The 22,741-nt window shown below is 45.0% G+C and overlaps 1 long non-coding RNA gene and 1 other non-coding gene across 4 annotated transcripts; both read right to left on the bottom strand.

Annotated features, from left to right (window-relative positions):
- Positions 1-631: 631 nt before the first annotated feature.
- Positions 632-21,671, bottom strand: LOC144580323 (uncharacterized). 3 transcript variants are annotated; one of them, XR_013529620.1, is made up of 4 exons: positions 21,274-21,671; positions 12,088-12,255; positions 3,160-3,412; positions 2,234-2,526 (listed from the first exon to the last, which is right to left on the bottom strand). It is a non-coding gene; the product is annotated as an uncharacterized LOC144580323 (long non-coding RNA). The 3 variants fall into 3 exon arrangements; XR_013529621.1 differs by lacking the exons at positions 2,234-2,526; positions 3,160-3,412 and adding an exon at positions 632-922; XR_013529619.1 differs by lacking the exons at positions 2,234-2,526; positions 3,160-3,412 and adding an exon at positions 10,443-11,237.
- Positions 16,142-16,248, bottom strand: LOC118149658 (U6 spliceosomal RNA). Its single transcript, XR_004737212.3, has one exon. It is a non-coding gene; the product is annotated as a U6 spliceosomal RNA (small nuclear RNA).
- Positions 21,672-22,741: the final 1,070 nt, after the last annotated feature.

Raw genomic sequence — 22,741 nt, forward strand, 5'->3', positions numbered from 1 at the left:
TGTTTCCATAGGTGCCATGCTGGTGGTAGAGATCAGACGCTCCTCTACTACTCGTGTGTGTGTGTGTGTGTGTGTGTGTGTGTGTGTGTGTGTGTGTGTGTGTGTGTGTAGGGCAGGGGGAGGTGCCCAGTGGGGAGAATGGGGAGGCAGAGACAGAAGTTTAAGAAAATCTAAAGTTAAAAATGCCTAGATTTACAAAGCAGGTATGTTAAAGGGTTATTCTTAATGCCTACAGTGGAAGGAGAGCAGAGCTCCTTCTTATAGGATAATTCTCTTGATATTTTTAGTCCATTTTAATTCATCAGTTATTTAGCAGAGAAACTGAAGTGTGAGCCTACTAACATTTCTGGCTACTGAAAAGGAATCAGAAATGAGGACATTGCATGAGATCTGAACTCTAAGAATCTGATTTGCATTCGTTTTCATTCATAATCAGAAATTTGACATGTGCCTACTACCGGCCACACCCTGGGCTAGGTGCTGAGGAGAGAAGGCTGTGAACAGCACTCTGTACTCTCATGGAACTTAGGTTTTTTTAAAAATGCAAGAAAAAATGCACTGTACGTAGAAAAAAGAGTGTACAGTTTCTCCAGCTCTGCCATTCTGTGATTCCATGACTGTACCCTTCCCTTGCACAGCTCTCACATGAAGTATGGGATAATAAGACTCAGTTAATCCACCAAAATTAGATGCTACACAGATTTTCTGGAGAAGAGTTACAGTGTAATTTCCGGCATGTGGTCATTTTACCATCAAGAGTTCCAGAAGAAGTGATGCCATGGAATTTCCAAGTCTCTCTTCTTTATCTGTTTATTACCCTCTTAGGTCATCTGCCAGTGCCAGGACAGTCATCTGAGACCTGGGCTGCTCCTAGGGCAGAAAAAGCAGCGGCGGCTGAAGACAGCAGGCTGAAATACACAAACTGGAAAATAAGAAAGGAAAGTGATCCAAAGTCCAGGACACCAAGAAGACTGTAGAAAACTCAGAATATAAAGGTGTGGCATTTCTAAGCACTGCCAAATTTATTTCCACAGCCAAGTCAAACATGACACAATGGAAGCCAGCTTCCAGATGCCCCACATGAGAAAGCACATGTGTATGCGCACAGAAGCACATGTGAGAACTCATTAGGAGAAAGGGTGTTCATATGGAATCATGGAACACCAGAGCTGGAACATGCTTTCAAGCTAATTTAATCCATCCTCTCATTTTAAAAATGCAGATACCAGGCCTGCAAAGGAGAAGGTCTTGTCCAATATCTAAGAGTCACCATTGACAGAACTTAGACTATAACTCAATATCTTGATCCCCAGTTTATAACTCAAGTCTAATTTATCTGTTCTTAAAGGATTATAGATATATTTGTTGCCTTTCTTACTTGGATTTATATTCCTTTACATGTTATGGTGGTGAATGGTGCCACCATCCCCCCCACCCACAAAAAAATATACAGAATCTGTGAATATGCCCCTATTTTTATCTTTATTTTTAAATTTTATTTATTTATTTATTTGACACAGGGTCTCATCTATCACCCACATGGAGATAGAGATCAGACGCTCCTCTACCATTGGAGTGCAGTGGCACAATCGTGGCTCACTGCAGCCTCAACCTCCTAGACTCAGGTGATTCTCCCACCACAGCCTCCTGGGTAGCTGGGACTGCAGGTGCACACCACTACACCTGGCTAATTGTTTGTATTTTTTTGTAGAGACGGGGTTTCACCATGTTGCCCAGGCTAGTTTCAAATGCCCTTATTTTTAAAAAGGACCTTTGCAGATGTAATTAATTAAGGATCTTGAGATGAGATTATGTTTGATTAGGATCAGCTTACATCCAATGACAAGTATCTTGAAAAGAGCAGTGAAGAGGAGAGGAAAGCAGAGGAGAGGAGGGGAGGGCAGAAGAGGGGAGGGGAGAAGACACATGGAGAAGAAGACAATGTGAAGACAGAGACAGAGACTACAAACCAAAGAACCCTGAAGATTGCCTGCAGACACCAGAAAACAGGCAAGAGGCATAGAACAGCTTTTCCCTCAGTGCCTGCAGAAAGAACAAACTCTCCTAGCACCTTGATTTTAGACGTCTGACTCCAGAACTCTGAGAGAATAAATTTCTGTTGGTTTAAGCTACCAAGTTTGGGGTACTTTGTTACTGCAGCTATAGGAAGCCAATACATTTATATGCCCCAATTCCTTTAACTGCCTTTGTTCCATTCTTTCCTTACCTTGAAGAGGGTGGCATTCTTTGCCCACAGTAGCACATCGTGGTTATGAGATGCTGTTGCTATTGGCAGGTGAAAGATTGCTTAGGGATGGTCCTCTTGGAAAAATCTAAACACGTTGTACTCTAAGTGCCAGTAACTGAAACCAGCCTTGAGAAGTTCTCAAGAAGGGCCTTCCAAATGCCCTAAAGCTGTCTTCATATGACCAAAAGGAGAGCCAATGGGAAAAGAACACAACAGTATTTCTCCATCCTAGATGCTGAGTGTGGTCACGACTGGCTTTTACCGGAATTGTGTTCTCTCTGGTAATATGAGAGAGGCTGTTATCAGTGTGATAATTTCTTTATCATCTAGTTTTGTTGTTTTTGTTTTTGAGACAGGGTCTCACTCTGTTGCCCAGGCTGGAGTGCAGTGGCACAATCTTGGCTTACAGCAGCCTCGACCTCTTGGGCTCAAGTGATTCACCCACCTCAGCCTCCTGAGTAGCTGAAACTACAGGTACATGCCACCATGCCTGGCTAATTTTTGCAGATACAGGGTTTCCCCCAGGTTGCCCAGGCTAGTCTTAAACTCCTGGGTTCAAGCAATCCACCCACCTTGGCCTCCCAAAGTGCTGGGATTACAGGTATGAGCCACCATGCCCAGCCCACTTAGGTCTTTAAGTGGCTTTGGATGGTGCAGGGGAGTGGGAAGTCACACCTCAAATGAATTTAAAATGGAACTGGAATTATAAGTATTATGATAAGGCAAAACTATTGCATAATGCAATGTCTTCAAGCATATTTTCCCTTTTCATGTGGTTGTTGGCAAATATCTGGAATGGGAAAGAGGACCATCCTTTTGGGAGACTTTCTCTTTGTGTTTCTCAATGTTGCAGAAATAAATACACAACTTGAATTTATTCCCCAAAGGAAGAAATAATAAAAACAACCTACTCAAAGCTAGTCAAAGTTGCTGGAAAAATCAGGAAATAGCTTTTGTGGTTTGTTAGTTTGTTTTTCTTCATAATTTTCCAGGACATCTAGTAAAGACAGTAGCTGCCCTTTAGATAACACATTCATTCCAAGGGCCAAAGAGATGGGTGCATATGCTGAAGCTGCCTCCTGTCCTGAGCACATCTCTCCTTCTGAGCTCATGGCACCTGAGGGTTGAGCTCAGCCATGGCATGAAGAAATCAATGGTGTCAATCTAAGGAAAACAAGACAGCTGATATCAAACTTGTTTAGAATAATGTCATCTGATGACTTATTTCCACTTTGAGCCCAGACTGAGATTTAAACATGTCAAAGAATGGAGCTAAACTGCTGGGTGGACAAGAATAGTCAATTTGTAGGTTTGCTATATGGGGTAGGAACAGAAGGGAGGAGGTTTGGTGTCTATCTGGTGGGAGGGAAATATGAAAGGCCAAAGTGGAATTTGTTCCATACCTGGCACCTTAGTTTGGTGTCTGAGCCTTGTAGAAAAGGGGCTGTGAGCTGAAGCTATACTATTGGTCTCTGTGAGAGACTCAGTGAGGCCTGAGGCAAGAGTATCATTCTTACTTTCCCAAGGGACCAACATGACACAGGTTGCTGGACAGATGGGCCAGAACATAGTGCTGTTCTGGCCCTCATGGATTGGAAAGTTTGGCCTCTGGATTCAGTTGGCTTGGATGTTGAAATTCTGATTGTGGTGGCCAGAAGCTGGGGCAATGGAGAGTCACTCTCGAGAGGTTTTGTGGACAGAGAACACTGGTGGGGCTGCGATCAGAGAAGAGAGATGAGCCTAGAGGAATCTGTGTTGACTATAATAATAACAGGGTCACCATTCATGAGGACATGTGAGACATATTCTATGATGTTTGGTTGGAACTTTGTTGAAACAAATAGAAGGTCCTGGTTGAGCATGTGGTAAGAAGAGTCAAAACTTGGGTTATTAGTATTTTTTTTTAATTTTGTATTTTTTGTAGAGACGAGGTTTTTCCATATTACCCAGGCTGGTCTCAAACTCCTGAACTCAAGAGATTCACCCACCTCAGCCTTCCAAAGTGCTGGGATTACAGGTGTGAACCATGGTGACTGGCATGGGTTACTCCTATTAAGGTGCCCCCCTGGGTACCCAAGAAACACTAAGGTTGAAATTGCACCTCATCTAACAGGCATGTTTTCAAACTGTGCTCCATAATAGTCTAGGTTTTCTGAGGAGACCTGTGAGACTGGATAAGTGGCTTAGAGCAGGGTCTGGGCCTTCTACCACCAACTCAACGTCAGCCACTATTTCACTTATTTTACCTACAGTAAGAGGAGCTTTGTAACTAACAAAAAGGCCTTCATAGCTTAATGGAAAAGTCTCAAACACCTCTGCTTTAGGGCACCCTTTACTAAGCCTGGCAATGTGTACCCAGTAGATTTTCAATGAATAACACATTTACTTGTATATGCAATCTAGCCAAAAGACGATCTGAAGCAGTAATAACCTTTAATTAATGGAAGAGACCAGAGTAAGTGATTTGTTTCTAAAACCCACTGAAAATAGCAAAGCAATTAAAATATTAAATGTTTGGGAATACTGTTTTATTCCTTTTGCACAAACCAGAGATGAACAAACACAAATCTCAATGTCAGACATTTATAGTGATTCTATCTATTGGAAATAAGCAAAATAGTAGTAAACAATCTTATATACCTTTGTTTTAACTATATTTCCAAGTTATAGTTTATGAGCCTGTTCAGCAGTTGTTATCTAATTTTCCATAGCAAGAAAAAAAATGGACAACTTACAAGTTGTGTTTCTGTGTGCATTTCGGTTAACAGATTATTTTGTTTTTTGTTGTTTTAAGATGTGGTTTCACCATGTTGATCAGGCTGGTCTTGAACTCCTGACCTCAGGTGATCTGCCCGCCTTGGCCTCCAAAGTGCTTGGATTACAGGCATGAGCCTGTTTTTGTTAAAGGCAGGTTTTGGCCAAGAGCCATAGCTTACACCTGTAATCCGAGCACTTTGGGAGGCCAAGGCAGGTTGATCACATGAGGCCAAGAGTTTGAGACCAGCCTGGTCAACATGGTGAAAAGCCGCTACTAAAAGTACAAAACTTAGCTGGGCATGGTGGCGCATGTCTATAATGCCAGCTACTCAGCAGGCTGAGGCACAAGAATCCCTTGAACCCAGGAGGCAGAGGTTGCAGTGAGCTGAAATTATGCCATTGCCCTCCAGCCTGGGCAACAGAGCAAGACCCTGTCTCAAAGAAAAAAAAATTATAATAGAAAGGATGGATTTTAAAGATTAAAGTTTCATTAATAAATAAGAATTGTCTGAATGTTGTCAACAGTTGTAAATGTCACTAGCCTTCATAACACACAGATCAATAAGGATTTTCTTCTAGGCAGAAGTCTCAATGAAAATAGCATGTGTGTGTCTGTCTGTCTTCCTACATGCTTTTATTTTATGATAAAAAGGTTTAAAACTAAATTGATCATCATGTCAAACTTTTTTTTAAGTATGCACAGTTTTCAACAAAAGAGCCAAAGAAATTTTGGAAAGATTTATTTACGCATCTTGGTCTTTACAAGTTGTAACTGTTCCTAGAAAGTGGCCTAGCAGCCAGGGTCGCCTGTGTGCAGGCTTTGCCCACTACGTCAGTGCCCATCAAGTAGGTATGTGAGGCTGAGACCAGCTCACATCCTCCCTGATGAGCAGCCCGCCTAGACCCCTGGTTGCATCTCTCTTTAATGTGCCCACAGGTGCAAGTCACCTGTAAAAGCAGGAGACTCATCTGTGAACTGGAAGGTAAATGGATGCTTCAGAATATTTCTAGACTTCTAACACACATCTTTGAACCACGGTTAGTTTTTATTTATTTATTTATTTTTAATTAATTTATTTTTCTTATCAAAATCAAAGCTGTGGGCCAGGCCCGGTGGTTCACACCTGTAATCCCAGCACTTTGGGAGGCTGAGGTGAGTGGATTACTTGAGGTCAAGAATTTGGGACCAGCGTGGTCAACATGGTGAAACCCCATCTCTACTGAAAATATAAAAATTAGCCGAGTGTGGTGGGGTGTGCCGGTAGTCCCAGCTACTCCAGAGGCTGAGACAGGAGACTCACTTGAATCCACAAAGTGGATGTTGCAGTGAGCTGAGATCACACCACTGCACCACTGCCCTCCAACCTGGGTGATAGAGCAGGACTCCGTCTCAACAACAACAACAAACAAATCAAAGCTGCGGCATTTTAAACCAGATTCAATAAAATAATAAAGAACAGTATTAGGCCGGGCGCGGTGGCTCACGCCTGTAATCCTAGCATTTTGGGAGGCTGAGGCGGGCGCATTACGAGGTCAGGAGATCGAGATAGTCCTGGCCATGGTGAAACCCCGTCTCTGAAAAAAAAAGAAAGAACAGTACCAAACCTAATAAGCAAAATGCTGAAATCTCACAGAATTATTAAATCTCAAAGATGTTCAATATATATTTAACCACTTTTTATCAAAACGTATCACAGAATGCCACATGCCACCATGATTCAGTGTGAAAGCCACATCTGCCCATCGACTGCAATGGTTCAGCCTGCAGTCTCTGTTCCATACCAGTAAGCAAAAGTAGTGAAACAGCCACTGGCCCGAGTTTTCCCAAGTAATAAAGTCACTTTGCTTAGTCTTCAGAATGTTTAGCTCCTCTTGTTAATCTGTCAGCTTCTTCATTGCCTATAAACCCTGGATGACCAGGAACAAGGATCCACTGAATGTCCATGCCTTGAGTGAGCTTCTCCAGTGTCCCAATGTCACAAAGTCCTCGTTGTTCATCACCTCTTTCTCTGTACTTGTCTTCTACCTGTGTGTCTTCCAACCCTGAACCCAGTTAGTTACACCATTTACAGTGAACACACTCTCTGTGTACAAAGCTGATGTATTGATGTTTTCAGGCTTTGCTTGCTCTATGGCATTGCAGGCTGCACAAATTTCTGCTCTTTGGTTTGTCTGTCACCCAGGAAGTCTAATGCCTACATTTAAAGAATGGCCTGGCCCCCAGTAAACGTCAGTTCCCACTAGTGCCCTCTTCCACTCATTACTGGAACAGCAGCCATCAGTGTAGAGACTACAACGAAGCCTCCCATGTAAGAAAATGTCTCTGCTCTGTAATCCCAGCACTTTGGGAGGCCGAGACAGGTGGATCACGAGGTCAAGAGATCAAGACCATCCTGATCAACATGGTGAAACCCTGTCTGTACTAAAAATACAAAAAATTAGCTGGGTATGGTGGCGCGTGCCTGTAATCCCAGCTACTCAGGAGGCTGGGGCAGGAGAATTGCCTGAACCCAGGAGGCGGAGGTTGCGGTGAGCCGAGATCGCGCCATTGCACTCCAGCCTGGGTAACAAAAGCGAAACTCCGTCTCAAAAAAAAAAAGAAAAGAAAATGTCTCTGCTCAGTGTAGGCGCTGGCTCTGTGATTTGCTTTGCAGGCTTTAAACATGGCTCTGTGCTTTCATCGCCATCTTTGTTCAGTGGCTCACGGAGTCCCTTGCTGGCTTTTGTTTGTGATTCTTGTATTTTTCTGCCCTTCTGAAACTTTCAGGCTTGCAGATTTCCTGACAAAGGCCCAGGTCTCATCTTCTGTGGCAAACTTCTTAAATCTGGCAGCAGGAAATGGGTCCAGCCATGCTCTACACTCACTCCAGGTCGGAAAGACCTGGTCCTGCAGGCCCTCCTCACAGTGCAGACCATCCCAAGGCTGCAACAGTCCCTGCGGCAGCACACAGTGGTCAAGATGACTCTGTGGGGCAGGGACAGAGGCCGGCTCATGGCTCACTCCCACCTCACACCAGTGTAACCCCAACAGTGCCCCCTGAAAACAGCTTCAGTTAAAGTATACTCTGAGGCCAGTCATGGTGACTCATGCCTGTAATTCCAGTACTTTGGGAGGTGAAGGCGGTCATTTGAGTCCAGAAGTTCAAGAGCAGCCTGGTAAAACCCCATCTCTACTAAAAAAAATAACAAAAAATTAGCCGGGTATGGTGGCCTGCACCTGTGGAGGCTGAGGTGGGACAATCACCTGAACCTAGGAGGTCAAGGCTGCAATGAGCCCAGATAGTGCCACTGCACTCCAGCCTGGGTGATCGGAGTGAGACCCTATCTAAAAAAACAAACAAACAAAAAAATCACTCAGGCATAATTAAAGACTTAGCTAATTATTTTCCTCTATGATCAGTTGATAGACCATTTGCAAGAACTTACCCATTTGTGTAGCTGTGTCTGATAAGAGGGGCCTGCTCGAGGACAGAGCATTCTTTTGAGGACCAAAGCTAGCCAGATTAACGTATTTGAAAAAGGCCTTGTCATAAATCTATCAAATCCCCAATGCCTTGAGCTAAGCTGCTAAGAATAAAACAAAACATGTGATCTTCTAGAATGTTCTTGAGAACTTTACTTTGAAAGGTAGATAACATTCTCTGAAAGCCACTGCACTTGATAAGATTATTTTGTTCAGCACAGATCATAACTATAAGAAGCTATTCCAAAAGAGGGGTTAGTATTACCTAGAATTCCAGATGGAAGCCAGTTGCACTATAGTCTAGAGGAAAGGGGATATCATGAATCAGAGCATACAGACCAGACACAGCTCTTCCCTGAGCAGCCATAGACAAGTCCAAGGGATGTGGCATAATTGCCGTCTGTTTCCAAGCAGGCAAAGTGATCCAGAAGGGTCTGATCAGAGGGGGACAAACAGGAATCCAGTTTCATGAGTACTTGGCAGCAACGATGCTTGCCATTAGGGGTAAACTGAAATGCTAACAGGAACCAGCCAGCTCCATGTGAGGCGTGAGACCGGGATTAGGCCCAAGTCCTGGGAAGCTGAGCTGGCAGCAACCAGCTAGGCGGCTGCAACACAGGCGAGGGCTACCTCGGATGCCAAAGACCGGGACAAAAGGGACCTAGCAGACAGCCTGGCTATTTGTGCACCTGGCAGCCTGCTTCGAGGCCATGTTCTCAGTGCTCCAGCCACAGACAAAAAGCAGCAGCAAAGGGTCTTCACTTCCCATTCTTGATGGGAGAGATATGCAGCCTCTAGCCTGAGCTTCCAAAGCTCATTCTAATCTCTAGCCAGGACACAGTGGAACAGGACTGTGGATCATTGCATGGCAAAAGGTGATGGTAGGCCTAGGAAATCCTGAGTTTTAGAGTGGCCACCTTGGGTAGGGGTATTCACAGATTAGGTATACTTCTTGGTAGACCGCCACCGAGCCCCTGATTCCACATCTATATCTTGAAAATGTGCTTTTACTGAGAAACCGAGATAAACTTTTCTCTGGCTGAATGGACATAAGTTAATTCTACATTCAACATAGATTTTTAAAACCACACATATCCTCAGAAGAATTTTTTAATCCTTTGGAGAAGTGTGGGGAGGTAGCTCTCCTATTTTCCCCCGTAAGTGGATCACATCTTTGCTTTCGTGCATTTTCCTCAGATGCTGGGAATCAGTCCCAAAAGCTGTTGAATAGGGGTTTTCTAATGTAAAACAAATTCAGGTTCACATTAGGCAATACTAAATGCAAGTGTACAAGATCACGTTACCACTTCGCTCTTAATTTTTATCAGTCCAAAAAGCAAGTTTCCAGAAGCTGCTTCCAGGTCCTGATGCTACACACAAGTTGCTGTCTGGAACAGTTTCCACCATGCCACATAACCCCCTGGATGATTAGCAAAAATCGCTTTCCACTTACTACTTGCAGCTGTTTGGAATTCCACATTGCTGCTCTGCTGAGTAGCAGAGCCTAACTGGGCGAGCTGTACAGTAAACACATGAATCTCTGCCAGCGTTGGCATCTAACAGCTCCATGATTTGCAAACATGTTGAATTGCTATTTTATTCAATAAACGAACTTACAATAGAAAATAGATTTGGAAGTTCCATCAAACTTGTTTATCCTGTTACAGTGGGCTGGGTAAAGCTATTGTGCTTTGGTTATAAAGAAATCCCTGTCGGGAAGCAGCAGGCGGAGTCTCTGCTATTCTTTCCCAGCCTAATATTAAGCACTCAGAGTATACCTAAGTCACACTGACTCTCTCATGTGGAGCCAAACACCCCCTCCCTTTAAGACCTCTGTTCCCCAGCACTAACTCCATAGTTTGGGTTAACTAATACTAATTATGCTGTCTCTTAGTCTCAGTATTATTCATCAAATGCTACTTTTCTCTCTGTATTCCAAGAAAAATGTAAATTAATATATAATATTTGGTGGAAATGTATGTGTATATATGTGCACATATGTATATGTATATATGTATGTGTCTATGTGTGCATGTGTGTGTGTAAATTTTCTCATGTCAGGACTGTGTCTTTTTCATCAGCTGAGAGCTCTCCAAGGGCAGCAGGCTGAGTCTCCTCTCTTAGTATCAGATGGTCCTGAAACCATTCTCACCCCTACCCCATCCCCATCAGTCAAGAGACACCCTCCATCCTGGGACTGGGAGTTCCTTGACCCTTGTGCAGAGCAGGAGGGGCAGTATCTTCTGTATGCGACTGAATGAAGGGAGGGCAGTGAGCTCAGAGCAGCACAACACAGGATGAGGAAGAAAACTCAAAGATTTGCCCAGATAATAACAGCACTTACTTTGCCAGCTTTTTCCATCTGAGCAAATGGGTGTGGTCATTATAAGAAGGCGACTATTTCCCCCAAGTAAATAGGGTATGCTATTTGGTGGAAAGGGAAATTGTAAGAGAAAGTGTCTCATTTCTGCAGTTTGAAAGCAAGTAATCTCTGTAGTCTGGGTGTCTATTTACACTGCTTTTCAGCAATAAAGGGTAACATTACCTTAATAACCTGCTCATCTGAGGCAGAGAGAATACTTAAGGCATCAGAGAAACACGCATTTACTGTGATGAGCCACTTTCCCCAAACAGCACAAAATCGACACCATTCGCCCAGGAGATAATTTTTTTTTCTGGATTTCTAAAAATATTTCCTGGTTATGGCATGTGCATATAGGCACCCTCGGCACACTCTTCTGCAGCATCTCAACTTCCCCACGGCTGTCCCTACCAGAGAGGGAGGAAAGGGGAAAATCAATGGAGTACTGGACTTTGAAAGAAGAAAGTTTTGCCAGTTAAAACCCCAACTAAGGCGGAGCGTGTGGCTCACACCCATAATCCTGGCACTTTGGGAGGCTGAGGCAGGTGGATCGCTTGAGCCCCAGAGTTCGAGACCAGCCTGGCCAACAAGATAAAACCCCATCTCTACCAAAAACACAAAAAGTAGCTGGGCATGGTGGCATGTGCCTGTGGTCCCAACTACTCAGGAGGCTATGGTGGGAGGATCACTTGGGCCCTGGAGGTAGAGGCTGCAGTAAGCCAAGATTGCGCCACTGCACTCTAGCCTGGGTGACAGAGTGAGACCCTATTTCAAAAAAGGAAGAAAGAAAGAAAGAAAGAAAGAAAGAAAAACCCAACTAAGTAATTGTGAAGCAGAAAATACTTTTGTAATTTGATCTCGGTGCTCCCAGAAACACCTCTGGGAAAGGGGTTCACAAAACGGGAGAATATCAGTTCTGCTTCCAGCTAGGAAAGTTGTTTTCTCCCCTTCTCTTTTTTCAAGGAGACCGCTGGACATTTCTGACCTAGGCACTGCCCTCTTTTAGGTAACAGGAGCACTTATTTCAAAATGGCCGTTTTTTGACACCTCTTCAAAAGCTGTCAGATGACAAGCCGCACCGACTCCCACACCCACAGCTACAGGGCATTGTTCTTGGTCCCAGCCAGCTAGGAAACCTCTGGTCTCAACTTGCATTAAAAAGGATCTGAGGACAGATTCAGGGAAGATTTTTTTTTTCATAGATACAGCCTGAGGCATACAATGTTTTTTTTTTTGTCATCAACAACTAGTACTTACAATGCAAGCAGATGGCTTTCCTTTGAAAAAGCTTAGTTGGGCATGATGGCAGTGATGTGGACTGGGAGTCTGCACACACAGTAAACTACCGATTCATCCTCAGCTTAATCAAAACTTGATCAGTTTGACCTTCAAAGAAAGGGTTGGGTCTTTTAACTTTTTCTTAACCTGTTAAAAAAAAAGGTGAATTGAAAGGGTAGTCAAAATCAGAGAAGACATGTTCAATCTATGTGGCATGCTTCTAAGTACCCAAGGATATTACCAGCATGGGAATGGATGCTTCTCTGTAAAAAACAATCTTAACTGTTCATTAACCACATTCCACAAAACCATAAAACTACCTCTGAAAAATCTTATGAACAGTTAACTAAAAATACTTGAAATGGACTCAGTCTTTACAATGATTTTGTAATAGGCTATGATGAGACAGAAAGTTTAGGTTGAATTCTTGGGTTCAAATCTTGGCTTACTCACTAAGAAATATTAGATAAATTGCTTAACCTCTCAGAGCCTGACCTTCCTCCTTATTTGTAACAAGATTCTTCATTCAAAAGAGTAAATGGAATATTGTTCATAAAAGTCTTACTGATATGGACAGGAGGTAGGGAAATACTGGGTAGAAGAGAGTGGTTCCCCAGCAAAGGCCCCACCCTAAAGCCTGGACACCATGGCTCTAAATGAGAACAGTTATCCCTGTTTTCCTGTCTGAGTGTTTTCCAAACCAACCCTGGCCTACCATACCCTCCATTCTGTACCCATAAAAACCTCAAACCCCAGGCTCCACAAGCAGAAGAGAAGCAGAGTAGCGCAGCAGAGTAACAGAGAAGAGAGGAAGTGTCTGAATGTTGAGAGGAGATCAGCTGGGCGTGATTGGAGAGGAGACTAGCTGCAGGATCACCAAACTCCAAAGGAAGATCATCTTCCCACTCCATCCCCTCCCCAGCTCCCCATCCCAATGAGCACCACCTCCATTACTCAACAAAATCCCTGCTTTCACCATCCTTCAAGTCTGTGTGACCAGATTCTTCCTGGACACTGGACAAGAATTCAGGATGCACTGGATGCAGGAACCCAAAAAGGGTGTCACACTGACTCTTCACTCAGCTGTTTAACAGTTAAGCTGTCCCTGTATGGCAGGGATAAAAAAGCATTGTAACACCCCTAGACACTCTGGTGGGGCTGGAGCCCAAAAGTGCTCACCCCAGCTCCTGCACCTGCTCACCTGCATGCTCCCCCTACATTAAGGGATTTGAGCGTTTGGGGGACTGAATAAATAAGCCACATCCCTGTTGCACATGCTGCAAAGGAGCCAGGGAATGCTCTCATTTTATTACCAGAAAGGAGTCCTGATCCAGACTCCAAGAGAGGGTTCTTGAACATGCAAGAAAGAATTGAAGGTAAGTTCAGAGAGCAAAGTGAAAACAAGTTTATTAGGACAGTAAAGGAATAGAAGAATGACTACTCCACAGGCAGAGCAGCACTGAGGGCTGCTGGTTGCCAGTTTTTTTTTTTTTTTAATTTTTTATTGGATTATAGGTTTTGGGGTACATGAGCAGAGCATGCAAGACAGTTGTGTAGGTACATACATGGCAGTGTGCTTTGCTTTTCTTCTCCCCTTCACCCACATTTGGCATTTCTCCCCAGGCTATCCCTCCCCACCTCCCCCTCCCACTGGCCCTCCCCTTTTCCCCCCAATAGACCCCAGTGTTTAGTACTCCCCTTTCTGTGTCCATGTGTTCTCATTTTTCATCACCCACCTATGAGTGAGAATATGCGGTGTTTCATTTTCTGTTCTTGTGTCAGTTTGCTGAGGATGATGTTCTCCAGATTCATCCATGTCCCTACAAACGACACAAACTCATCATTTCTGATTGCTGCATAATATTCCATGGTGTATATGTGCCACATTTTTCCAATCCAGTCTATTATCAATGGGCATTTGGGTTGATTCCAGGTCTTTGCTATTGTAAACAGTGCTGCAATGAACATTCGTGTACATGTGTCCTTATAGTAGAACGATTTATAGTCTTTTGGATATATACCCAGTAATGGGATTGCTGGGTCAAATGGAATTTCTATTTCTAAGGCCTTGAGGAATCGCCACACTGTCTTCCACAATGGTTGAACTAATTTACACTCCCACCAACAGTGTAAAAGTGTTCCTTTTTCTCCACATCCTCTCCAGCATCTGTTGTCTCCAGATTTTTTAATGATCGCCATTCTAACTGGCGTGAGATGGTATCTCAATGTGGTTTTGATTTGCATCTCTCTGGTGACCAGTGACGATGAGCATTTTTTCATATGATTGTTGGCCTCATATATGTCTTCTTTCGTAAAGTATCTGTTCATATCCTTTGCCCACTTTTGAATGGGCTTGTTTGTTTTTTTCCTGTAAATCTGTTTGAGTTCTTTGTAAATTCTGGATATCAGCCCTTTGTCAGATGGGTAGACGGCGAAAACTTTTTCCCATTCTGTTGGTTGCTGATCCACTCTAGTGACTGTTTCTTTTGCCGTGCAGAAGCTGTGGAGTTTGATTAGGTCCCATTTGTCTATTTTGGCTTTTGTTGCCAATGCTTTTGGTGTTTTGTTCATGAAGTCCTTGCCTACTCCTATGTCCTGGATAGTTTTGCCTAGATTTCCTTCTAGGGTTTTTATGGTGCCAGGTCTTATGTTTAAGTCTTTAATCCATCTGGAGTTAATTTTAGTGTAAGGTGTCAGGAAGGGGTCCAGTTTCTGCTTTCTGCACATGGCTAGCCAGTTTTCCCAACACCATTTGTTAAACATGGAATCCTTGCCCCATTGCTTGTTTTTGTCGGGTTTATCAAAGATTGTATAGTTGTATGTATGTTGTGTTGCCTCCGGTGCCTCTGTTTTGTTCCATTGGTCTATATCTCTGTTTTGGTACCAGTACCATGCTGTTTTGATTACTGTAGCCTTGTAGTATAGTTTGAAATCCGGTAGTGTGATGCCCCCCGCTGTGTTCTTTTTGCTTAGAATTGACTTGGCTATGCGGGCTCTCTTTTGGTTCCATATGAAGTTCATGGTGGTTTTTTCCAGTTCTGTGAAGAAAGTCAATGGTAGCTTGATGGGGATAGCGTTGATTCTGTAAATTACTTTGGGCAGTATAGCCATTTTCACGATATTAATTCTTCCTAACCATGAACATGGAATGTTTCTCCATCTGTTTGTGTCCTCTCTGATTTCGTTGAGCAGTGGTTTGTAGTTCTCCTTGAAGAGGTCCCTTACGTTCCTTGTGAGTTGTATTCCAAGGTATTTTATTCTTTTTGTAGCAATTGCGAATGGCAGTTCGCTCTTGATTTGACTTTCTTTAAGTCTGTTATTGGTGTAGATGAATGCTTGTGATTTTTGCACATTGATTTTATATCCTGAGACTTTGCTGAAGTTGTTTATCAGTTTCAGGAGTTTTTGGGCTGAGGCAATGGGGTCTTCTAGGTATACTATCATGTTGTCTGCAAATAGAGACAATTTGGCTTCCACCTTTCCTATTTGAATACCCTTTATTTCTTTTTCTTGCCTGATTGCTCTGGCTAGAACTTCCAGTACTATATTGAATAGGAGTGGTGAGAGAGGGCATCCTTGTCTAGTGCCAGATTTCAAAGGGAATGCTTCCAGTTTTTGCCCATTCAGTATGATATTGGCTGTTGGTTTGTCATAAATAGCTTTTATTACTTTGAGATACGTTCCATCGATACCGAGTTTATTGAGGGTTTTTAGCATAAAGGGATGTTGAATTTTGTCAAATGCCTTCTCTGCATCAATTGAGATAATCATGTGGTTTTTGTTTTTGGTTCTGTTTATGTGGTGAATTACGTTGATAGACTTGCGTATGTTGAACCAGCCTTGTATCCCCGGGATGAATCCTACTTGATCATGATGAATAAGTTTTTTGATTTGCTGTTGCAATCGGCTTGCCAATATTTTATTGAAGATTTTTGCATCTATGTTCATCATGGATATTGGCCTGAAGATTTCTTTTCTCGTTGGGTCTCTGCCGGGTTTTGGTATCAGGATGATGTTGGTCTCATAAAATGATAAAAATATGGAACGCTTCACGAATTTGCGTGTCATCCTTGCGCAGGGGCCATGCTAATCTTCTCTGTATCATTCCAATTTTAGTATATGTGCTGCCGAAGCGAGCACTGGTTGCCAGTTTTATGGTTATTTCTTGATTATATGATACACAAGGGGTGGATCATTCATGCCTCCCCTTTTTAGATGATATAGGGTAACTTCCTGATGTTGCCATGGGATGTGTAAACTGTCATGGCACTGGTGGGAGTGTAGCAGTGAGGACAACTGGAGGTCACTCTTGTCACCATCTTGATTTTGGTGGGTTTTAGCTGGCTTCTTTACTGCAGGCTGTTTTATCACCACAGTTTTTATGACCTGTATCTTGTGCTTACATCCTATCTCATCCCGTGACTTAGAATGCCTTACCTTTCTTGGAATGCAGCGCAGTGGGTCTCAGCCTCATTTTAGCCAGCTCCTATTCGAGATGGAGTTGCTTGGGTTCAAAAGCCTCTGACAAAAGCATTTTGTAAACTGTAAAGTGCTATACAATGTACTCTGTTCTAACAACACTGTTATTAGATTATAAGACCTTTGAACCTCAATTTCTTAAGTGGAGCCCAGGAATCTGTATTTTTAAACACAAGTCCTTAAGGGTAATGCAATGAGGCTTGGGAACCATGTTAGTGTTGTCCCTGGATCAGCACCACCTGCACCACATGGGAACTTATTAAAAATGTACATTCTCAGCCATGCCAGACCTTTGGAATCAGAAAGTCTGGGGCAGGGTCCTGCAGTCAACATTTTAACAAGCCTTGCTGGTGATTCTAAGCCAAGCCAATTACTGAGAACGACTGATCTAGAACACAACCTCTCATTCTACAGCGTTCATACAAATCACCTGGAGGTCTTGTTAAAACGCCTGGGATGTGGAGCAGGAAAGGGTGAGGAGACTGTGTACTTTTTAAGGAGCTTTCAAGTGATGCTAATTTTGTCAATCACAGTTTAAGAAAGGAACACCTGAAAGATACCAGGCACCCTTCAGAAGATGGGGTTCTGACCCTTCTGGGTCACCTCAGGCCAACAGCTGACAATAGTACAGAGGGAGAGGATTTCTCTTCCTACACCCATCCCCTTGAATTGAATAGTGTCTATTTGAAGGGTAAAAAGGTGTGGATTGGGAAGAGAAGCAATCAGATGCTGTGGCCCTGTCTAAGCTGCTTATTTACGTGATTGGGAAAGGAAGTGACAATTCCAAACCCTGGTATCACAGCAATATGATACCAGGGTTCACAGGCTTTGTGGACAGTCATTGTATGGTAAACGCACCTGTCAGCAATAATTTTAGCATACCCTTAGAATGACCCTGAATGGCAGATGCACCTGAATGTGTGTTCTGAGCTAGGGGATCTGGAGTAGCCAACTGGGAGATTCATCCCTTGTCTATGTGGAACATCTGAGTCCCCAGCACATCCCGTGGAACACGGGCCATACAGGAGATTGAGGCCCTGAGTTTTAGGGCTAAATGAAGCCTGCTGGGGTTGAGTGGGGGTGCTAAGTGAAAATGCTATATAAACTGCATGAGATTTGGAGGCCATTGCAGCCTTCCTGCCCAGCCCACTGTCACTAGACCAGTCGGTTACATTGTCCAGCCTGATGCCAGTGGACTCTCTCCCCTGTATGGAAGTCTCTAATAAAACTCCATGTCTCATTTGCTAGCTCTGGTTCTCATCTTAGGCCTCTTGAACTAGGTGCCTCACTCACTGAAGTTAATAGGGGTTTCATACAATTGCTACCTAGCCCTGGAAGAATCTGCTTCAGTGTCTTCTCTGGTCTTTCTACCAGGATGTTTTGTTTGCTTGTTTTTGAGACAGGATCTCACTCTGTCACCCAGTCTGGAGTGCAATGCCACAATCTCGGCTCACTGCAGCCTCAACCTCCCAGGCTCAAGAGATCCTCCCACTTTAGCCTCCCCAGTAGCTCAAACTATACAGGATGTGCCACCATGCCTGGCCAATTTTGTATTTTTTTGGAGAGACAGGGTTTTACCACATTGCCCAGGCTAGTCTTGAACTCCTGAGCTCAAGCAATCCTCTTGCCTCGGCCTCTGAAAGTGCTGGGATTACAGGTGTGAGCCAACACAGCCAGTCTCAGGATGAGTTTTTGATAGGAAGAAGAGAGAAGAGCTGGTTAATTCCCCCAAAATGATTTTTTTAACCCCACAACCAAGCATGCCCTCTCATTTCTCTCTCTCCAAGGGAAGCCTACATCTGGGGAAAATGTGGCTAGAGAAGACTTTGATTTCAGACTCACAAGGATATTTCCAGCAATAAAAAACACAGAAACTATATTCAAATGAGGAAAAGCATCTGGAAGCACCTCTACCCCACCCGTCCCTGATTCCCAGGCCCCAGTACCAACCTCAGTGACATGGCCCTTGTCAGAGGACAGGGTGTTGAGAAGAGGTTCTCCTTGAAGGGGAGAAGCATCTTTCTGGGATTTAATGAGATCACTTATTGTCTCTCTGCTCTGATGAAGATGGTAAATGTGACGGGTGAAATATAAAGAATAATTAGTCCCAGAGGTGAATCTGTCCCCTACAAGACATCTTTTCCTCCCCCTCGGCCTGCTGAAAAGTTTACTGCTTCCAGATGCGCCTGATTTCAACAGTAAGAGGAGCCAGTTCCTTTTGAGCTGCAAACTTGTCAGAGAAAAGCTGGTTTCTGAGAAAAGGCTTAAACGTGAGAGGATTCCTAAAGAAAGCGTTGACATGGGGGAGGAAATACGGCCATAGTAAAACATTGCTGGTCTCTCCCGGGGTCTCGACCCGAGGAGGAGGTGGAAGAAGGCCTAGGTCAGCCCCCACCATGGCAGTGACTTCTCACTAATTAGCTGTTAAGGAATCTAGCAGCCTCTGAAAGAGACATTTGTGAGGAATGCTTTCCTCAGATCCTGCCAGTGCTCCTGCAAAGCCAGCAAGCCCCAGCCCAGCCGGGGACTTCCTGCTTTCCCAGAGCTCAGGACAAGCCTCAGCCACCGTCTGGAGAGGCCGGAGCCCACACATCAGTCTTTGATAAACACCAGCCACTCCCTCTTTAGAAACATAAGCTGTTTAGTCTCTGCCAGTTGCCTGGTAGCTGGGAGCAAATCCTAAGAGCTATGTGCCCCCAGGGACGGACTGCACAATCCAGCCTTGTGACTTCAGATGGAAGAAAAGCGAATATCATGCAGGAGAGTGGCTTTTTCTCTCATGCCCACTCTTTCTGAGGTTTGCTGCAGCTGAAAAGTACCCCGGAGTGGGGACTTCCCTAAGGAGAAAAGTAGGTGGGAGGGCATGGCCGGTATTCCACATGTGGGCCTCAGGAGGCTGGGGCAGTGTTGCCCCAAAGCCTGGGATCTCCCCCTGGCAAGAGGGACTGGAATCCTGGCAGGATAGATGCCTGTCTATGAAGAGGAACTACAGAGAGGGGCCTATTGGGGAAGGTGGGTTTCATACTACCTACCTGCCTGGGTGTGAGCAGAGGGCATAGTGATAGAGGCCTGATGGGGCAGAGGGCAGACCTAATATACAGGAAGCATGGTCCTGACAGATCCAGCAGGGAAGGCTACGACAGCCACCCCATGTGATGGAGAGAGGACTGGGGCGAGGCTGAGTTCGTGAAAGCAATTTGTCTCCTCCTTCCCCCCACCCTCACTCATTACACTTTTCTCTCAGTTGTCTCTTTGCTGTGGCTCCTCACACATCATAGACATGCCTGTACGTATGTTTGGGCTACCCTAAAAGCAGATCTTGAGCTGGGAGACAAGCAGGGCTAACGTCCATTAGGCACAGTGCTGAGGTCCAGTGCTTTTAGGGGCCCATGGAAATGTTTAAATTTCTTTGTAGAAACAAAACAAACAATATATAACATTTTTAGATTAAAAAAGAAATGCTTTAGTACTGGCCGGGCGCAGTGGCTCACACCTGTAATCCCAGCACTTTGAGAGGCTGAGGCGGGCAGATCAGTTGAGGTCGGGAGTTCAAGAGCAGCCTAGCCAACATGGTAAAACCCCGTCTCTACTAAAAAATACAAAAATTAACTAGCCATAGAGGCGGGTGCCTGTAATCTCAGCTACTCAGGAGGCTGAGGCAGAAGAATCACTTGAACCTAGGAGGCAGAGGTTGCAGCGAGCCGAGATCACACCACTGCACTCCAGCCTGGGCCACAGAGCAAGACTCCATCTCAAAAAAAAAAAAAAAAAAAAAAAAAAAGCTTTACTACACGATATTAGTGTGTTCACTTTTATACAAATGCAGCCATCAAATATTTTTTAATTTTTTAATGTTTTTGTTTTTGCTGAAGGGCTCATGGCAGAAAAGGCTAACATGCCTAAAACCCACAAAAGTTATAATGTAGCCCTAGGTACAAGAACTGTGCTAAGTGCTTCATATAATACACATTATATAGGTCCTCATAACGGTCCTATCGTTCCTCTCACGTAAGAGGCAAAGAGACTGAGGCTCAGAGAGGTTGAGTCACTTGCTCAAGGTCCCATCTAATGGGTTGGGGAGCTGGAATTCCAGCCACCTCTTGTCTGATGCCATAGTTCTTGTCCTTCCCCATTGTCTGCAGAAACTTGAAGGACTTGGCGCAGAGAAAAAATTGGTAGGGAACATGTGTCTTCTCTGTTGCCTGCTCTGATTTCTCAGGGGCAGGACCCAGGAGTGCATTCGAGCCTCTGGCAGCTGAACCTCTGCAAACAGCAGTCACGGTGCATCTCTGCAGACTCTTGGAGCTGCTCCCTCTGCCTCGGCCAGATGCATATTTGTGGCTTTCCTTCTTGGCTCCTTTCCCCAGGTTTTCATTCCTTTTATTCTGAGATGGAGCTGAAATTTTTCCAACAGGGTCCATAGTGGACACCCAGAAGTCAGTAGGGACTCCAAAAGGAAGTTAAGGCCGGGGAAAGGGGCCAGGAAGAGGGAGAGCAGCCTAAAGTACACAACACTCAATTCTTTATTACTCACATGTGGCCTGACCGCTGGTGGACTGGCTCCAGGAAAATCTGAACCCTGGGCTGAGCCTCCCCGCAAGCTGGCCAGGCCAGGCCAGGCCTGGATGCCCCCCACCCTCCAGCCAACCTTATTTTTTTCATATCATAGCTGCAGAAAGCACTGACCTGGGGGGTTCCGTATATTCAGACCCTCTAGTTCCAGCTGCACAGTGAACTTGAGCTGTGTGACCTTGAGCAAAAGGCAAAATCTTTCAGATTTTCAGTTCCCTCATCTGGAAAAGGAGGAGGCTGTGGGATCAGATGATCTCTGAAGGTCTAATCGTGAAACAAACAAAACCTGTGTTTCTAAGTTGGAGAGTCTAGAAAGGTACGTCTGTTGCTTGGGGAGAAAAAATCCCAAATCCCAAAGAGCCCCTTTCGTGTGTTCTACTTAAGACAATCCGGGTGCTGCCCCTCCTGAGGGGTCCGGAGGACCGCTTTTAGCCGTCGTTCCTCCCTCAGAGCATCTCCGACGACCACGCCTCGGCGGAACCCAGGCACGTTAGAGGAGGCGATGGCAGAGCAGGGAGGGTGGGAGCGCAGGCGCGGGAGGGTCAGGTGGCCCGTCCGCGTCGAGTCAGGGCGCCCCCCGCGGGACACCTGTGCCCGGCCCAGTCCCAAGGCCCAGTCCCCGGGCAGACGCAGGCCGAGCCCCGAGCCTCTCCGCGTCCCCTCCCACCCAGGCTAGGCCGGCATTTCCCCCGAGCCCTCGCACCGCTCCGGCCCGCGGAAGTCGCGCGTTCTTTCTTTCCCCCTCTTTAGTCCAGATGAAACCTGATCGTGGAAAGTCTGGGGCGGGTGTCAGACCCGGCCTGCTCTGGCTCCCAGCGCCTGGGGCGATTCCTGCTGGAGAAACGCGGGCGGGGCCCTTCGAAGGGGCAGGAGGTCGGACACTTCGGGAACAGGCCTCTTTGTCTCCGCGGGGGAGGGGCTGGCAAAGCAGGAGATGGAGTTAATTGCAGGGGCGGGGAGGGGGGGGCTGGGTAAGCCGAATGACACCTGACAGCTCTGCGAGAGCCCCCCCCCAACCCCCGCTGCTGGGGGGTGGTCCTCCTAATCCCCTTCGCAAGAGGAAGCTAATTGCTGCAGCCAGAGAAGGCAGGATAAAAGCGAGTGGGCACCCACACCCACCAGGCCTGGAGTCTTGCTATTTGCTGCTAAATTAATATAATTATATTACCTAATGCAGAAACCACGTTGAGAACTCCAGCTTTCGGCTCCAACAGGAGCTTCTGATGGGTTAAAGGCAACATCTTGGTTTAATTCCCCTTTTTTCCCATCCTCCCCCCACTCCCCACCACCACCAACTACAAATGTCAGAAATAAATTATTGAAACCAGATGTAAGGTTTTTGGGTGCACATTTTCAGGCAGTTCTGCGCTAACAGATGCCTTGTATTAATAATGTACAGTTGTGACAGGAAATATGGTTTAGAGTCCTGGAAAAACATGAAAGCTAATTCCATTACCCCTTTTCATGGTACCCACTTCTTCTCAAATGCTCAACTGGTTTGGATTACAGTGAAATTCTAGAGGAAAAATGATTTGGTCTGAAATGGTAACTTGGTTCTGCTTTCCAGCCTCTCCCCTGGAGC

The sequence above is a fragment of the Callithrix jacchus genome, chromosome 19 (genome assembly GCF_049354715.1).
Source record: "Callithrix jacchus isolate 240 chromosome 19, calJac240_pri, whole genome shotgun sequence".
NCBI lineage: Eukaryota > Metazoa > Chordata > Mammalia > Primates > Cebidae > Callithrix > Callithrix jacchus.